Below are 16,147 nucleotides of genomic sequence, written 5' to 3' on the forward strand. Positions count from 1 at the left end.
TGGGAGCTGTCGTTGCAGAGGACTCAGTGGACGATTGAAGCACATGAATGATTTTTAGAGTCTGAGAAGGCAATTAGTTAGGCGATATTACTTTTCTTAATAACCGCTTAGCAGTTTTCATTTTTTGTTAATGGATTGTCATTGAAGATATGAAGTCATTATTCACTGGCCTGAAAAGTAGGAGGTGGGTGGATTCTTGGAATGGCTGGGGATATGAGGATAGCATCTGGGAAAAGAAAGTTTTCAGCTGCAAGAATGAGAAATCCTTGTCAGGAGGCCTGGAAGCTGAAATTAAGTTCAAAGTGGACATCTAGCAGGAAGACTTTCCCTCGGTTTACAAGCATGTCTGCTCTGCAGTCCTGCTATGAGAGTCGGCTATAAGTGAGCTGTGCTTAATCGCCTTATCTTACGATTAGTTGTGGCATATCTTTCTTTTCCACTGTATTATGAACTATTGAAGTGAATGTATCTCTGTATTAGTTTTCTTGGGCTGCCATAACAAAGTGCCATATACTTGGTGGCTTAAACAACACAAATTTATTTTCTCACCATTCTGGAGGCTGGAAGTTTGAAATGAATATGTCTGCAGGGTTCTGAAGTCTCTCTTCTTGGCTTGTAGGTGGCTGTTTTCTCCCCGTGTCCTCACATGCTCTTCCCTCTGTGTGTGCCTGTGTCCTAATCGCCTCTTCTTATAAGGACACGAGTCACATTGGATTAGGGCCCACCCTGATGACCTCATTTTAACTTAATTACTTCTTTAAAGACCCTGTCTCCACATATGGGCACGTTCTGATGTACTGGACGTTAAGACTCCAACATGAGAGTTTTGAGGGACGCAATTCAATCCATAACAATCCACTACCTGTCATGTAGTGGGCATTCAGTAATGAATGAATGAATGGGTTTTTATTTATATTTTTCCTAAGTTTGTTGAATTAGCAGTTCTAGCAATGCTTGTGAGTTATTAATAAGCTTCTTAAAGTTTTCATGTTTCTTTCACCCTGAAGATATGCTTAGGAGATAAAAATCCATGATAATTTTTCTTTCTATTCAATAACTATGTGCAATTGTTCTCTCGCTGATGGCAGGTCCCCTCATCATGAGGAGAGCCACTGCCATAAGCAGGCCTGCACCAAACATTTGCAGGGTCCTGGACAAGGGTAAGAGAAAGGCCCCTGTAGATCTAAATTTTCAAAAGTTATAAATCTGATTAACAAATTATTTATAAAGTGTGTACAGTTCTCCTACTCTGACGGGTCTGCCTTTTGGAATGTCCTGGGAGACCAGGCAGGTTTGACTTCAGAATTTTCAAACTCCCTCATGTTCTACATGGAAAATGCCATTACACAGAGAACTGTCTCAAGCCTCTTCTCTTCCCACGGAGGTCCCATCATGAGGCCCAAGGATCCTTGAACACACACACCAGCTCTGCATGCGCCTCCTCCCAGATGAATAGGCCCAGAAGATCATAACCTTGGGAAGACAGACCCGGCAGAGAAGCCCCCCAGGCCCAGGGAGAATGTTGGGGGCAGGGAATTCTGGAACCTGGCTACTTACAGCATAGCCTGGAAGGGGCCATAACGGTTCAGACCATCATGCCCCATGGCCCTGTGCACGCCTTGCCCTGATGGGAGGGTGTGGGTCTAGGATCTGCAGATGATACTGTGGTCAGTTCCAGCTGTTTCAGGAACTCTCGCTAGCTTTCCGATTATTCTCATACTCTGAATTCCTCAAAGAGTGAGCGAGAAAGTCAGGAGGACATCAAATTCTGGAAAATACAGAGTCAGAGCTTAGCTACATCCAAAGTTAGCCAATGGAGTTGGCTATTTTACCTGGGCATTCATTTCATTAAGTCCTGCCCCTAAATACCACCCATGTGTCCCCTAAAAGACCAGTTCATGCTTTGTGAGGAGACTGGGTCTAGAAACATGTGAGCAGATTTAAGATAGAAGCAGAGAGAGACTCACCTTTACCTGCAGTGAGCTGGGGCAGCAGCCCCCGCCCCTGTGCTCAGGTGAGACAGCACAGCCTCCTATGAATGATGCAGCCCTGTCAAACCCTGGACTGTACTAGCAACCTTTTTGTCACTAGGGTCACTAAAAGCCACTTTTTCAAATTATCTATGGTTGTTTGCCAAGCTGTGCTTATAGCTTCAGAAAAAAAAAAGTCAATGATTTTCTTCACCACACAGAATAATTTATAGGTAGGAGCCAGTTTGCTTGCTAGGGAACAGTGGGTGGTCTGTGCCTTTCCCAGCGGAAGGGACATTATGCTAAGCAGGGTGGCAGGTTCTAGTGCTCACAATAGAAGGGGCGAGACCATTCTAATTAATTACATGCCTATCTTTAGCCAGCGTGGGTACCTCGCTTTGCTGGCAACGTTCTTGTTTAGTCAAAGCTGTATTTCCTTTATTTATTATTATTTGTACATCATCTATTTCCAGAGAGAATTTGAGACAACTGAAAAAAATGTAGAGGGGTATTTGAGCGGCTCTCTCTCTGAAACAGGACGTTTGAAGAGAAAATTCTGACAGAAGTTTGGAGCTTGCTTTTCCTCCCCAAGCCTCCTTTTCTGGATAAAATTTCCTGTTCTACTTCATTGTGACTTCCCTTCCCCCGAAAACTTTTTTCAGTTCTTTGCTGTACAGATTCAGTTCATCTCTTTTGATCTTTACTTTCTCTCACCAGACCCTCCTGCTCTAGTCCATTTAATTGCAGGCTTTCTGTTGCCCTTCGAATAAAATCCAAATGGCTTGCTAAAGCCAGCAGGCCTTGCGTGTCCAGGCCCATCAGAACCCATGGCCTCTACTCCCCCGTTCCTCACAAAACATCCCTGGTTGCTGGAAAAGGGCAGGCTCTTCCTTCCTATACCTCTGTACTTGTTTTCACCTAGGCCTGACTATAGTGTTGGCCTCTCTCCTCCCATGCACTGCCCTCCGTCATCCTGCATCCCCCATCTGTGACAACTCCTCATTCTTTGGGAATCCCATTCTCTAAGATGCCATCCACATCTGCCATATCTAGACCCACACCCACAGCCTCCCACTATTCTCTATCACACTTCTTTGTGTCCTTCCTGACGTGGCTCACAATTTTATCATTTCTAGCCTCAACTTTGTAGTTTTTATTTGATGTACTTTTTTCTGTCTTGCTTTCTACACATATCACCTTCCTGACTGTAAGGACTTTATCCATCTTGTTCACCGTCACATCACAAGGGCCTCACACTGTGTCAGGCACACAGTAGCTGCTCAACAACTGTTTGATGAATGAATGACTGAGAAATGCTAGCTTTAGGAAAAGATCTGACACATTTCACTTGATTTAGAATGTCTGCCAAGAATATTTGGATTTCTAGAGAGGGTAGCCTTCTAATCCAAAGGAATTGATTTATAATTAGACAATTTTAAGCATCAAGTAACTGGTGAGGAAAGGTTTTTGAGGAAACAGATGCCCATTGGGAAACCGCATCACATTAAGTGGCTGCCCACTCACTTCCTTTTTTCCTTGACCTGTTTCTTGAGTCATCTAGGGTCTCTAAAAGCCACTTTATTTTTTCTTGAGTGTTTTGTCTGAGAGCAGACCTGCCATTTAGATATAATGCTTTAGAAGATAAACTTTGTTAGACCCACCACGATACTCCCAAGGACTAGGGGCCTGTATGTCAGTCATGCATAAGAGTGTAGCTAAGGAAGGAATGAGTAATCTGATCTGATTTCAAACATGTGATGCTCTCTTCATCAATCTCAATATTTTAAATTTGCCTTATTATCCCAGACTTCACATTGCTCTCAAATAATATTCTTATTATAATAAAAATACTAAATAATATAATAATTATAATGTAATTATAATTAAATATTATATATAATTTTAATATGAATGTAGTAATAAACTAATAATAAATAATATTTCTAATAATAAAAGCTTGAGTTTTTTATTTTATTTGCAAATGAAGATTGGAACTCTTTTCCAGAAAACTTTCATGTAGCTAAGACAAAGATGAAAAATCAGTCAAAAGTGTCTTCTCCTATGACATGTGTGTGCATGTGTGTGTGTGTTTTACTGGGACCATCTCTCAGCTGGGTTGCCTCCCTCTGGTGGCAGCTATGTGCATGTGGGCCCGGGTGGCATGGACTATCTGTAGCTTGCTATCCGTAGAAAAAAAAAAAGGAAAAGAAAAGAAGTTATTATGTTCTCCTGACTTTTTAAAAAATTTTTAGTGGGAGCTCTTTTTTTTAAACAAAGAATTAAATGGTTGAAATTGATCGGCAGCATATACTTAAGAAAATACAAAGTTTTTGCATTTGGGGTAAAATTTGAAACCTGCAGTGTCCATAAACGAAGCAGTGCTCTCACTGTGTAGAAACCTATAAAAGGATCTGCTCATATGTTTAAAGTCCTCTGTGTTTGGGAGACATACCTTGAAATTCATTCAAATGAGAAAGGCTGCCAGTATGGATTTTTTTAAAGGCAGGTTTAAAATATGCTGTATGTTTTTTACCATTTCTTTTGAATTAATCCTTCTGTACACTGTGTAGCTGCACTGGATGCGATGCTCATCTGGGGTTTTATTTTATGTCTTGGAAATCACTTGATTTTATCTTAACCCACATCAGGTCATGTTCCCCAGGGAAAAAATGTCCTTGAGAGAAGGAGAAGATCAAGGATAAAAAATAATCATTTTTCTTCTGTTTCTTGTCCCCTCTGATCCCCCAAATCCAGAAATAGTCCCCTGAACATAGCCTGACACTTCAGCATGACAGGTGTTCTGAAGATGAGAAGCGCATTGTAAAACCTATTTATTCAGTGAGGAAATTTTATACCATTTACATTCAGAGCCATCCCTGTGATACCAAAATAGGCTTAAGCAGTGAATTTTTCATTTTTTAGACTCAAAACCAGATAACTCACCTGGAAATTCACACTATGTAATTTCATTTCATGCACCTAATCAATATCGCTGACTGAAATCTGTGTTCTCCTTGCAAAGGAGACATAAGATTTTCTGTTTCATTATGTATATTACATATGTGGTGCAATATTTTGGTGGGAAAATAGGCCATATTTGTATTTTTGGACTCAGTTTATTTTTTTCGTAAGCTTTTTTATTGCTCTCAAGGATACTGGCCTATTTTGTACTGATTCTAACTCTGTGGAATGGTAAAGTTGTGTGCAATTCAAGTGCAGTTGAACTGTCACACTGAATATATGTAAATATTTATAAGCTGTTGGTATTATATGAACAGAAGTACATATTTTTGTGGTAGCCGATAAAGACTTACCTGAATTCAGGTCATAACCATCATAATATGGGAGTGTTAGATTTCTAGTGTGATCAGAAATGCCTTTAATCAAGCCAAGTTTGTAATAATGGCTCAGACTGACCCCATTGCCGTAGTACCATCCGTCAATAAGAGCGGAGAATTTGATGTCATTTTGTAAAACAAGTATAGTGCTGTAGTGATTGCAATTATTTTCTGTCTGCATGTTAGATGCCTTTTTCTAAAGTCATCTAGCTTCCTTGTGTTCGGGGACTATTCATTAATCTTTCTCTCTCTCAATCTTTTTGGATAAGTTAGGGTAGCTTAAAACTCCAGAAGCCTGTTCTGAAATATTATCTCGGAGATTCCTTGTGGGACCTCAGATGGACGATGTTGAAGGGTTTTACAGACTGCCTCTTCCAACAAAGTCATCATCTGAAGGTCATTCTTTGATGCGTTCATTTATTCTACAAACACTTCTTGAATGCCTGCCACGTGCTGCTCTAGGCTCTGGGGAAATAATAGTGAGCAAAAGCAGCTCAGTCTCTGGCTGCATGGAGCTTACAGGGAGGAAGGACATGGGTTAGGAGCCAGGCTGTGCAGCCCATGCCTGATCTCAAATCCCATCCCCGTCACTTATCCACTGATTGGTCTTAGAGAAGCTACTTAACTTGGAGCACTCATTTCCTCTAAGAGGGTAGCAACAGTATAAAATGCATTGCTTTACTATGAGTCCACACATCTAAAGTTCTTCAAAAAGTATCTGAAACTGTAAATGGTAAGTTGGAAGTGCTCTTGAAAGACTGAAGTGAACGAGTCAAGTGGGCATTTGGTTGTACAGGTAAGGAACTGAGGGCACAGTGGAGGATGGAGATTTAAAGTTATGATTCATTTGCATATAGATGATAATTTAAGCTTAAGGCATGAGTGCCACTTCCTACAGAGGGAAAAGAAGAAGAGTGCCTGGACCCAAGCTTGCTGGACTCACACCAAATGGCTACATTGAAGAGGGAGAGCCTGCAAAATAGGAAATAGCAGGGTGAATAGGAAGAAAAGCAACAGACTGTGATGTCATAGCAACCAAGGATGAGAATGTTTCAAGAAGGGCATGTACAGCAAGTCTAAATGATGCTGTGAGAACAAGCAGGAGGAAGACAGGCAAAAGCCCTTTGGATTTACCAACCTGGGGCTGATTTTTTACATCAGTGAGATGCTTGTGTGCAAGTAGGAGCAGGAACCAGTGTGAAGTATGATGGTGTGAGAGGGATGGGAGATGAGAACACAGAGATATTGATGATGGACTATTCTTTCTAGGAACTTGGCTAAAAGTTCGGAGAGAAATGTGGGAATAGCTGGAATGGCGATTTGGGGTCAAGGAGATTTTTTTGGGGGGGCATATCAAAGAATGTTTAAAAGTGGATCCAGGGGCCGGCCTGGTGGCCTAGCAGTTAGGCTCACGTGCTCCGCTTTGGCAGCCTGGGTTTTGTGCGTTCGGATCCTGGGCACGGACTTAGCACTGCTCATCCAGCCACGCTGTGGCAGGCATCCCACATATAAAATAGAGAAAGATGGGCATGAATGTTAGCTCAGAGCCAATCTTCCTCAGCAAAAAGAGGAGGATTGGCAGTAGATGTCAGCTCAGAGCTAATCTTCCTCCAAAAAAAAAAAGAAATAAAAAGAAAAAAATAAATAAAAGTGGATGCAGTTTGAGAGAGAGATGTTGTGTCCACAGGGAAGGAGGAGGTAGAGAGTTATGTTCTGGAGAGGCATATGCGGCAAGAGCTCCAAGGAAGAGATAATGTGATGAACATTTAATGAAATAAAGTGAGCACAGATGCAGGTAGACTCATGTGTTTGGCAACAGAAAGATGTTGGAGATCCTGTCTGCTGTCTTCTGCTTATCTCCAGATAAAAGCCAGGTTGTCTACTGAGTGAGGAGAGAAGTTTGGAGGTCCAAGGAGATGGAAGATTGGTGCCCTCTTTGAGGAGAATGGGAGATGGAGTTTTCCAGAGAAGTATAGTAGGATTGCTCGATGGGTGAGGTCTCACTTTAGCTTGGTGGCTTCTTATTTAAGGTAGACCTAGTCTGTGCTGTTAGGTTACTTTCTATGATGGGAATCTGAAACCCAAGAGGCACAGGGGAGACTGGGCCTGTGATTGGTGGAGACGTTTGGTTAATCAGTGCAATGAAAAAACAGAGGGCCAAAGAATCTTGGGTGTTGGCAGAATAATTTTTGAAATGATAGGTTATAAACCCTAAACTGATAAGGAGAGAGATGTGCAGCGGGAAAGCACTGATTTTTTTAACTGACAAAACTGAATTGCAATTTTATTTCTACAATTTGCTACTATTTGAACTTGAGTAAGTCGCAAATTTCTTCAAGCTTGTTTTGTCACTGTTAATGAGGAATAATAATGACTTGTTCTTCACAGCTCTGTGAGTGTTTCATAACACCAGCAGTGGCTAACACTCCATAGGTATGTGGACATTTAGCTGCATCTGAACTCAAGGTGGAAACCTGTAGGCCTAAGGATGAATTGTGTGAGCATAGTCATTTGCTTATTCCTTCTTTCGAATTATCAAGAACAGTATACACAATGAGCTCAAATGTCTTGTTCTGTCAGCACGGCTTGCCTTTCAAAAAGGAAAGAGAGAGAAGGAAGAGCAAGGAAGGGTGACTTACTCTCCTCCCCACTTCCAGGTAAATGCTGGCAGATTACACTCAGGTGCATGAGAGATTAGAGAAAGCATGGAAAGGGACCCACACATTCAGAATGAGCACTGCGTATTTAAATTGGAGGGTGGAAGATGGAAGAAGAAACCTTTCAGACTCTCTGGAGTTAAGTGCACTTATTGCCTAGACACAGTCTCTTGTAGAGAAAAAAGCAGATATAACAAGATTTTCCATAAATTTTCTGTTTGGTGGATTACTGATACCACTGTGTACAGATTTTTTTTTTTGTCACTTGGAATTCAAGGAACTCATGATACTTATGATATCTCATCCCAAGTGATTAGTGTACATAAGGTGTACATAAGGTTGGGCACTTGGTGATTAGTTTCTCCTTCAACAGCTTTTCCCACATGGTTCCACATACAGACCTTCCCAAGCTGCAGGATGTGGTGGCAGCCAACACGGGACTCTTTGACAATGAAGTAGGCATGGAGACTTTGTTGTCTGTCTTGCTACCATCCTGTAAGTAGCCATCAAGTCTTTGGACACCTCCAACCCTTGGCATCTTGATGGTCCGCATCAGCTGGGCAGCCACTTGGTTTCCCACTCCAGTTGAGCCCTGCAGTGATGTGGAGAGAGCAGATAATGGGTTCCCTGGCTAATTACCTTTTACTCCTATGCTGGTCCAACCTCAAAGTGTTACCCACTTCAAATGCCAGGCTATTGCTAGTTTTGTAAATTTAAGCAGTGGGAGGGGCATTGACTTTTGCAGGCAAGTAGGTGTTGGTTTTAGTACCATTATAAGTAATACCGTTCATAAGACCATACACGAAGCCAACTTTTCTTATGGAAAATTTACAATACCATCGTCTCTCCATACCATCTATATGGCTTCAAGCAAATTACTTCATCTCTGTGGACTTCATATGAGGTTGATATACATATTTCCTATGGGTGGTTGTGGGATTAAATGAAATGAAACATTAAAATACTTTTCGTAATGTAAATAGCTTTATGCAAACAGTTATTTGACTGACATGAACCCCTACTCCACACCAGGGGCTGTACCGTAGTTATCTTTCTAGTAACTGTCTCTATGCCTGGCAGGGAGTGGGCATTCCTCAATTATTTGCTGGACTGTAGTTGGTGCTGGTCAGACCACAGTGTGAGTCTTGTTTTCCATTCTGTGCAACACATATCAAGAAAGACATTCGCAATGAAGGCATCAGCCTTGCTAAGAGTCAGGAGCAAAAGAAAGAAATGAGACATTTACACAGGAAAGGAGAAGATCTCAGAGACCCAGTAAATGTCTCCACCTATTTGCAGGGTTGATGGATGGGATGGGATGGTGTATATCTGTTATCTCCAAAGAAAATAACTATGATCAAAATAGTGCATGAAAGTTAGAGGAAAGTAAAATTTGATGGATTCAAAAAAACCAACTCTCTACTATGTTAGGGACAAAAGCTCCCTGGAGCAGGAGGCTTTTTGTTATTGTTGTTTTTTAAAGCTAATAATAGGAATGCCCAGCACATGATTAGTGTATGTTTCCCAGGTGTTAGATAACATTCTAAGTGATTTATAGCCCTTCAATAATCGTGAGAGATTAATACTATCATTTCCTCCATTTTACATATGCGTTCACTGGGGCACAGGGAGGTAAAGTCATGTCCCTAAATGAGCACAGCCGGTCATTGAGAAAGTCATTCAGGCCAACTGTCCCCAGAGCCCAGCTCTTGCTCATTACACTGTCCCTACCTCTCTTAAATCACAGTTTACTGAGTGCCTGCTTGGCATTCTTACTTACTTTACATGCATTATATCTAGTCTTCCCAACAACTTCATAAGCATGACTTAAGATCTCTTGAGATGAAAAAAGAAGTCAGAGAGGTTCAGTCAAGTGCTCATTGTCATGCTAGGAATGAGTGGCTGAGCTGAGGTCAAAACTATCTGACTCCAAACCCTTTGCTCTTTCCATGCCGCCACGCCACCACTCCACCTCTCACATGTTGGTTTGATGCAGAAGAGAGAAGGATCAATTGTCTCCCTGCCCTGAAAGCAATTCCTGATAGTGAGTGTCTGGGGAGTCAAACCCTAAAGTGGTGATCGTCAGACCTGCCTGGGGAAAGTTGACAAAATGTACAGGCCCCAGCCTTCTTTGAAGACCTGTCAATCCAGAATCTGCAGGGGTGGGACCCAGAAGCCTTCATTTTTCATCACCGTCCCCTAGTGTTTTTGATGACCCTTGGGGCTGGAGAATCACTGGATCAGATGATGGGAAAAATCTCTCCCAAAGAGTCGAGTCTAGGAAATTGGCTATTTTCTATGCCTGAAACATGACGTGGTCAGTATCAGTTTGAGCCAATGAATGAATGTGTGAATGAGTGAACTACTTCCCTTTGAAATGTATTGAAAAGTATCTAGACATCAACTCTAAGGGCGGTCCATCCTTTATGGATTATATACATTTTTCTTTCCTTTAATCCTATTGGTGTTGTCTCAATAAAATTCTCTATTGGTACCTAGTCACAAATGCATTTATTAAACACTCTGAAGGCCCAGTTTTGCAGTCCTGATGATACAGATTTTAATGGACCCAAGGGATGGTCACTGGAAGTTCTCCTAGTGTGTTGAGAGCAGTGTGTGACAGTGATGAATGTGTCCTCAAAGTTTATGCATTTGAGGTTGTAACATTGGTTGCTGTTCTAAACTTACCCCTATTATTTGAACCAACTGCATTGGAAACCACGTGAGAACAACTTTTCAAATGTGTTGGAGAATTTTATACTTGCCAGGAGAATAGCTTTTTTTTTCTTGGTCCAATTTTAATGTTTTCAGTTCTAGACTGACTGGAGCCAGGAAATTGTCAACTGTTTAAATAAAGTGTTTCCTTTCGTTCCATCCCTCCTTCCCTCCTTCTCTCCCTCTTCCCTTCTTTCTCTCTCTTTGTTTTAGCAAAGAAAAATATTTGTCTAATGAAAAACTTCAAGAGTCTTGGTTGAGGTTCAGTGAATGAGATGGAAAAATGGTTTCAAATTAGAGGGCAGCTATTGTTAGATATTTCCCCAATTCCTCTGCTAATCCCCACATCTTGGCCGGCTAACTATAGAACTCTCTTGATTGTTGTATGAACAGTATTTATAACCTATCTTCAGGAATGTGGAAATGTGCACAAGATCTATAAATTGCTTTAGTGTTTCCAGATTGTAACAAAGACATTTGTAGTGTAGTTAGGCCTATGGATTCTGCACCTGTGTATGTCTGATTTTAAGCACAAACTGCCAAACTCCAGAAGCTCTAAGTCCCATGTACCTTGGGAAACTTCTAGGAGAATCTTGCTTCAAGTTGGCTTTCTCATTTGTGTCACTTCATGCACTGTGCTGTCTTGTCACAATCCAGCCAATGCCGAAACCATTAAGATTTTATTAGGTTTGTCCTAGTGTCATTATATTAGGCAATAGGCAGGGCTTATTGACAATTCCTATTTTCTGTACCGTGATTTTTATAGTCTGAGTTTATTAAGCGCTCCTGGAATACAGGCTCCTGGAATTAATTTAAAGAAAAAACTTTTTAGGCAGCACCAGGAGAGAAACAGTTTGCAGAAAGCTTTTACATGATTTATGTGCTTTGAGTCCCAGTTGCTATGAAAAGAGTTAAATTAAAGTGAAGTAGCCAGGGCTAACTGCTGCTGTCACTGTCATCTGTAACAGACTGGCAGGGCCAGGTTCTTACTGTCTCCAAAAAGCATTTCCTGCATGTTGATTTACACCCAGGCTTTGGAAACTGTTTTCTACCTTAAATGAAAATTTCTGTTTTTACCTAGCACCTTCCATTAAGCCATTCCTCATAATCTCTCGTTTCCTGGAGGGGAAACTTATTCAGTGCAGTATTCAAACAAATAGGAAAGAAAAACTATGTTCTCAATATTTGAAATTCATCTTGTAAAGCAAAATGTTTTATTCTCAACATTTAGGGACTTATAAATCAAGTGGCTAATGAATTCAAAACTTGAATTTGTTTATTATTTGTTGGAAACAGGACTACCTCAGTGAGAAGCAGATAAAGAGTTGGGGGGATGTGCTGTGCAGCCAAAGTTTTGTTCCTTCTCTCATCTGGGCTGGGTTTCATGTCTTGATCACATCACAACCAGCTTGGATCTGTGTGCAGATCCAAAGAGTCTCAAATCACTTCCCTGGCTTTCACCTTTTCATCCTTCAGATCGTCGCATAGATAATCTTTCTCTGCAGCATTTTCCTGATACTCCATGGACTAGGTTAGAACTCTTTACACACTACTGTAATTCCCTGATGCCCTAAGGTTAGAGCTCTTTACAAGTACCCAGTTCGGTCATTCTCTGCTTATTCATTCTCCCCTTCGCTAACCTTTAAACCTCATGAAACCAAAACCACACCAGCTCTGCCTAAGACTGTATCCTCATTCTAGTGCCCAAGAAATATTGATTGAATAAATAAATGAAAAATACATTGCATTTGCACGCTTTGTTGGTGTCCATGCTCAAGACGCATTTTTAGGTTCTGTTTCCTGGAAATATATCTTCAATTTCCTCTATAAAATCAGAAGAATAATGCTAACCTTCTAAGGTACTTGTAAGATGGTGTAGGTTCTCAGCTGACAGGGGTTCTCAACTGGGGAGGATTTTGCCACCCCCGGGGACATATATATGGCAATGTCTGATGACATTTTTGGACGCTCATGGCAGCCTCACAATAAAAGAATTATTTGGCCCAAAATGTCAGTAGTGTTGAGTTTGAGAAATCCTGGGGTAGGTGAAAGTGCATAGAATTTGGCAGGTCAAAGGTGATTTTATTTTGTTCTGCATATTGGAGTTCACCTCTTTGGATATCATTAATCATAACAAATACACAGAGAATAACAGTTTATATTCATTACGATCTCACCACGTATCAGGCACCAAATGAGCTTTTCACAAATATTATGCTATTTAATCCCTTCAACAGTGCTGGGCATTAGAAGCTATTATCCTCATTTTTCAGGTGAGGAGACTAAGACTTAAAAGGTTAAGTAATTTGTCCAAAGTCTTGCAGCTACTGAGTGTCAGAGTTGCGATGAGAACTCAGGGCCTCTGCTTTTGACCATTATATTACACTACTTTATAAATACCGTCTCCAGCTGAAGGTCTAAAATCATTTCTGCCTTCAGTATTCCATAGGACTTCCAGCTGAAAATATAGAGGAAATTTTAGCCTACCTAAATTTGAAAAAATCATTATTGCCTTGGTGTTTGTAATTTTACACTTGCACTAATTTGAACAAAGATCCAGTATATTGGCTGACATCATATGGAGGCTGTTGTTGATCCAAGGATTAGAACAAATCTGCTATGCACTGTTATTTTGTGGAATTCCCAAGAAGCTCAAAGAAAGCCCTGAAAGTTTGTTTTCATTCAAAATTGACCTTGTCATAGGGGATCAGCACATGGTGATCTAGATGGGACTTTTCTCCTGTGAAGGTGGATAAATGGTGACAGTTTGGCCCACGTAATCTTACTAGGAGTTTTCTTCGGGACCACATCCTCCCCTTACATGATTATAAAAGAACTACTCATAAGTAAAATACACCTGCAAGAGAGCAAGGCCTGGGGCACAGAGCTGGTTGGTGGGACTTTCTCCTCTTCCTTCAGAGGACATAGGTCATGCAAGTGAAAAATTTCCCATGTGAATACACCATGATGGTCCCCAGGTCTGTCCCTGAGTACTTTACCTCCCAATGATTACTGCCTTGATGAGGCTTTTAGCTGGTAAACTTTCCAAGTAAACTCTGTCATCCTCAAGTATTGGTTTGTTGTTTTTCAGGCCCTGAAAACTTGGCTTCTCAACACAGTTAAGCATCTATTCTTTTTACATAGACACGTACTTAGAGACCCTGAAACAGCTGTTTTTCTCCCTTAAAAAATTCTGTTCATTGTGTGCTACTATCACACTTGGAAGATTCCTGTGGAATACACAAAAATATATTAGATTCTATTCTTTTAGCATCACTTTCCTACCTCTTTTGAAGAGTAAATGCTAATGGCACCAAACAGTTTTTTGTTCTTAAATAAAAGATGCTGTCTAAAAGTGGGCTCCTCTGATTACAAATAACTCTTTTAGCTCCTACTTGACATTAGTGGTTGTCATTCAGACAAATATTTTGCAAGAGTCCTTTGAGGCCAAGTGACTTATATAGTCATTGCACTGCTCCCCCTATAAGGTGTTATTTACATATAAGAGGTAACTTGAGGGCCCAGCCCGATGGTGTAGTGGTTACATTTGCATGCTCCACTTCAGCCGCCCGGGGTTTGCGGGTTCCCATCCTGGGCACAGACCTACACACAGCTCATCAAGCCACGCTGTGATGGCATCCCGCATACAAAATAAAGGAACATTGGCACAGATGTTAGCTCAGAGACAATCTTCCTCACCAAACAAAGATCTAATTTGAGACTATCTCCTGATGATGAAAGTGTTTAGTATGCCTTATGCCTTTACACTTCTCAAAAGAGTCAATTGAAATGCTTGTGGGTTTATTTTGCATTTAATAAATTAAAACATTTGAGTGATCAAATAAGATAATACTGTGTATAGGGCAATGCTTCTCAGACTTTAATGTGCCTACCCTAAGCTCTTACTCACATGCAGATTCTGTGTTTCTAACAACTTCCCAGGTCAAGCTCAAGCTGCTGGACCAAGGATCACACTTAAGTAGCAAGTTATTAGGGAGCACTGAGATGGTTTGAAAATGTGAAACCTGAGCTAAGGGTGGCATCAAGCTGATGGCATTAAACTCATTTTTCTTATACTACCCTTAGTTCTATTACAAATTATTCTTTAAGCTTGTAGGGAGATTTTTGCTAAAGGGGATAGCTCCAGTTCAGTGGCAAAACATCTAAGTTTTAACAAATTCAATAATGTTTGATTTTTAACAAAGTATCACATCCATCTGCTTTTGGCTAGAAAGAGACTCCCTGTCTCCCCCATTTTTAAATGTTTAAAGGTTATGAACAACAAAAAATGAATTTTTACCATTTCTGGTCTTCAAAGGCATTTTTTATATGGTTTACAATCTTTTAAATTGTAGAGCAAACTTACAATATTCTTGACACTTAAATATCACTTACAGTGTTTTTTCTTTTCTAATTATGTTTCTAAAGATAGCTAAAGGAACAAGTTCAAATAGTTCCTCTGTGCTTTTCGATATAAGAAGTTTCGATCTCTGAGTATTGGTGAGAATTAAGAGACTCATAGCTAGCTGTGTCCTGTCATGTTAGCTTATTTCGTAGGGAAATCAAATCTGGCACCTTTCAATTAACTTCTTTACCTCTCTAATCTAAAAACAGATGGAACATGTTCTGGAGCAAGAAAGCATGATTACTTTCTGTGGATTGACTTTATTTCTCCAACTGTGCCTTGTATCGTTTCAAAGTTTGCTGAAAGTCCTCTTTAAAAGCAGGAAAACACTCACAAATGGGAGGAAGGTGGTTTTGCTGCAAAACAATTTATTCCCACCCATGAGCTTGGCAACTCTCAATGGGATCACAGTGGTGTATCTCATCTGTACCTGTCGGTCCCAAAAGAGGGGTAACTGGACATGTGTCATGGACTGGAGTTTGATCATTCTGCTTGGTAACTTGAGTATAAGCCGTTTTGGAGGAAGACGAAGATGAGAGGAGGGAAGAAGTGGGGAAGCAGGAAGAAGTGCTGTCTCTGCTTTCACTCATGCTTCTGTGCGTTAGGTTTATACTGCGTCGTCAAAGTGTCAGATCAAAAGGATGCCTCTTTTTAAATGACTTTGTCAGTCCTCGTTTTGCACTTGTTTATTTATAACTATAAAGAGTTTCACATTTTCCCTTAAATTTTATTAGTTGCTCAGTCACTCATTTCATCTTGAAACAAGACAATGACCAGTTGGATTTGTAGGTCATCATTATTTAATTCAGCGGATTCAGCAGCGTGCCTATTGTGCAAATAGATATTTAAGGGAAGATACTGATTGAGATGGAAAATTCACAATGTGATCATTGATAGTGAGAGGTAACAGTATGATTTTTTTTGAAGATAATTGAATCATTCACCTCTTGAATACTTTTCAACTAAATTATTGTTACTTAGAATATCATTGAATGCCAACACACTGACTCTGGTCGTTTATCCCCAATCACATTATTCTTGAAAGGTGTACAGTCAGATCAA

The 16,147-nt window shown here is 40.5% G+C and overlaps 1 protein-coding gene across 4 annotated transcripts in view; it reads left to right on the plus strand.

The window, feature by feature from the left end:
• Window positions 1–16,147, plus strand: part of FLRT2 (fibronectin leucine rich transmembrane protein 2) — a 96,387-nt gene that overhangs the window by 73,337 nt on the left and 6,903 nt on the right. The gene's annotated exons all lie outside the window — the stretch shown is intronic.

The sequence above is a fragment of the Equus przewalskii genome, chromosome 25, assembly GCF_037783145.1.
Source record: "Equus przewalskii isolate Varuska chromosome 25, EquPr2, whole genome shotgun sequence".
NCBI classification, from domain to species: domain Eukaryota; kingdom Metazoa; phylum Chordata; class Mammalia; order Perissodactyla; family Equidae; genus Equus; species Equus przewalskii.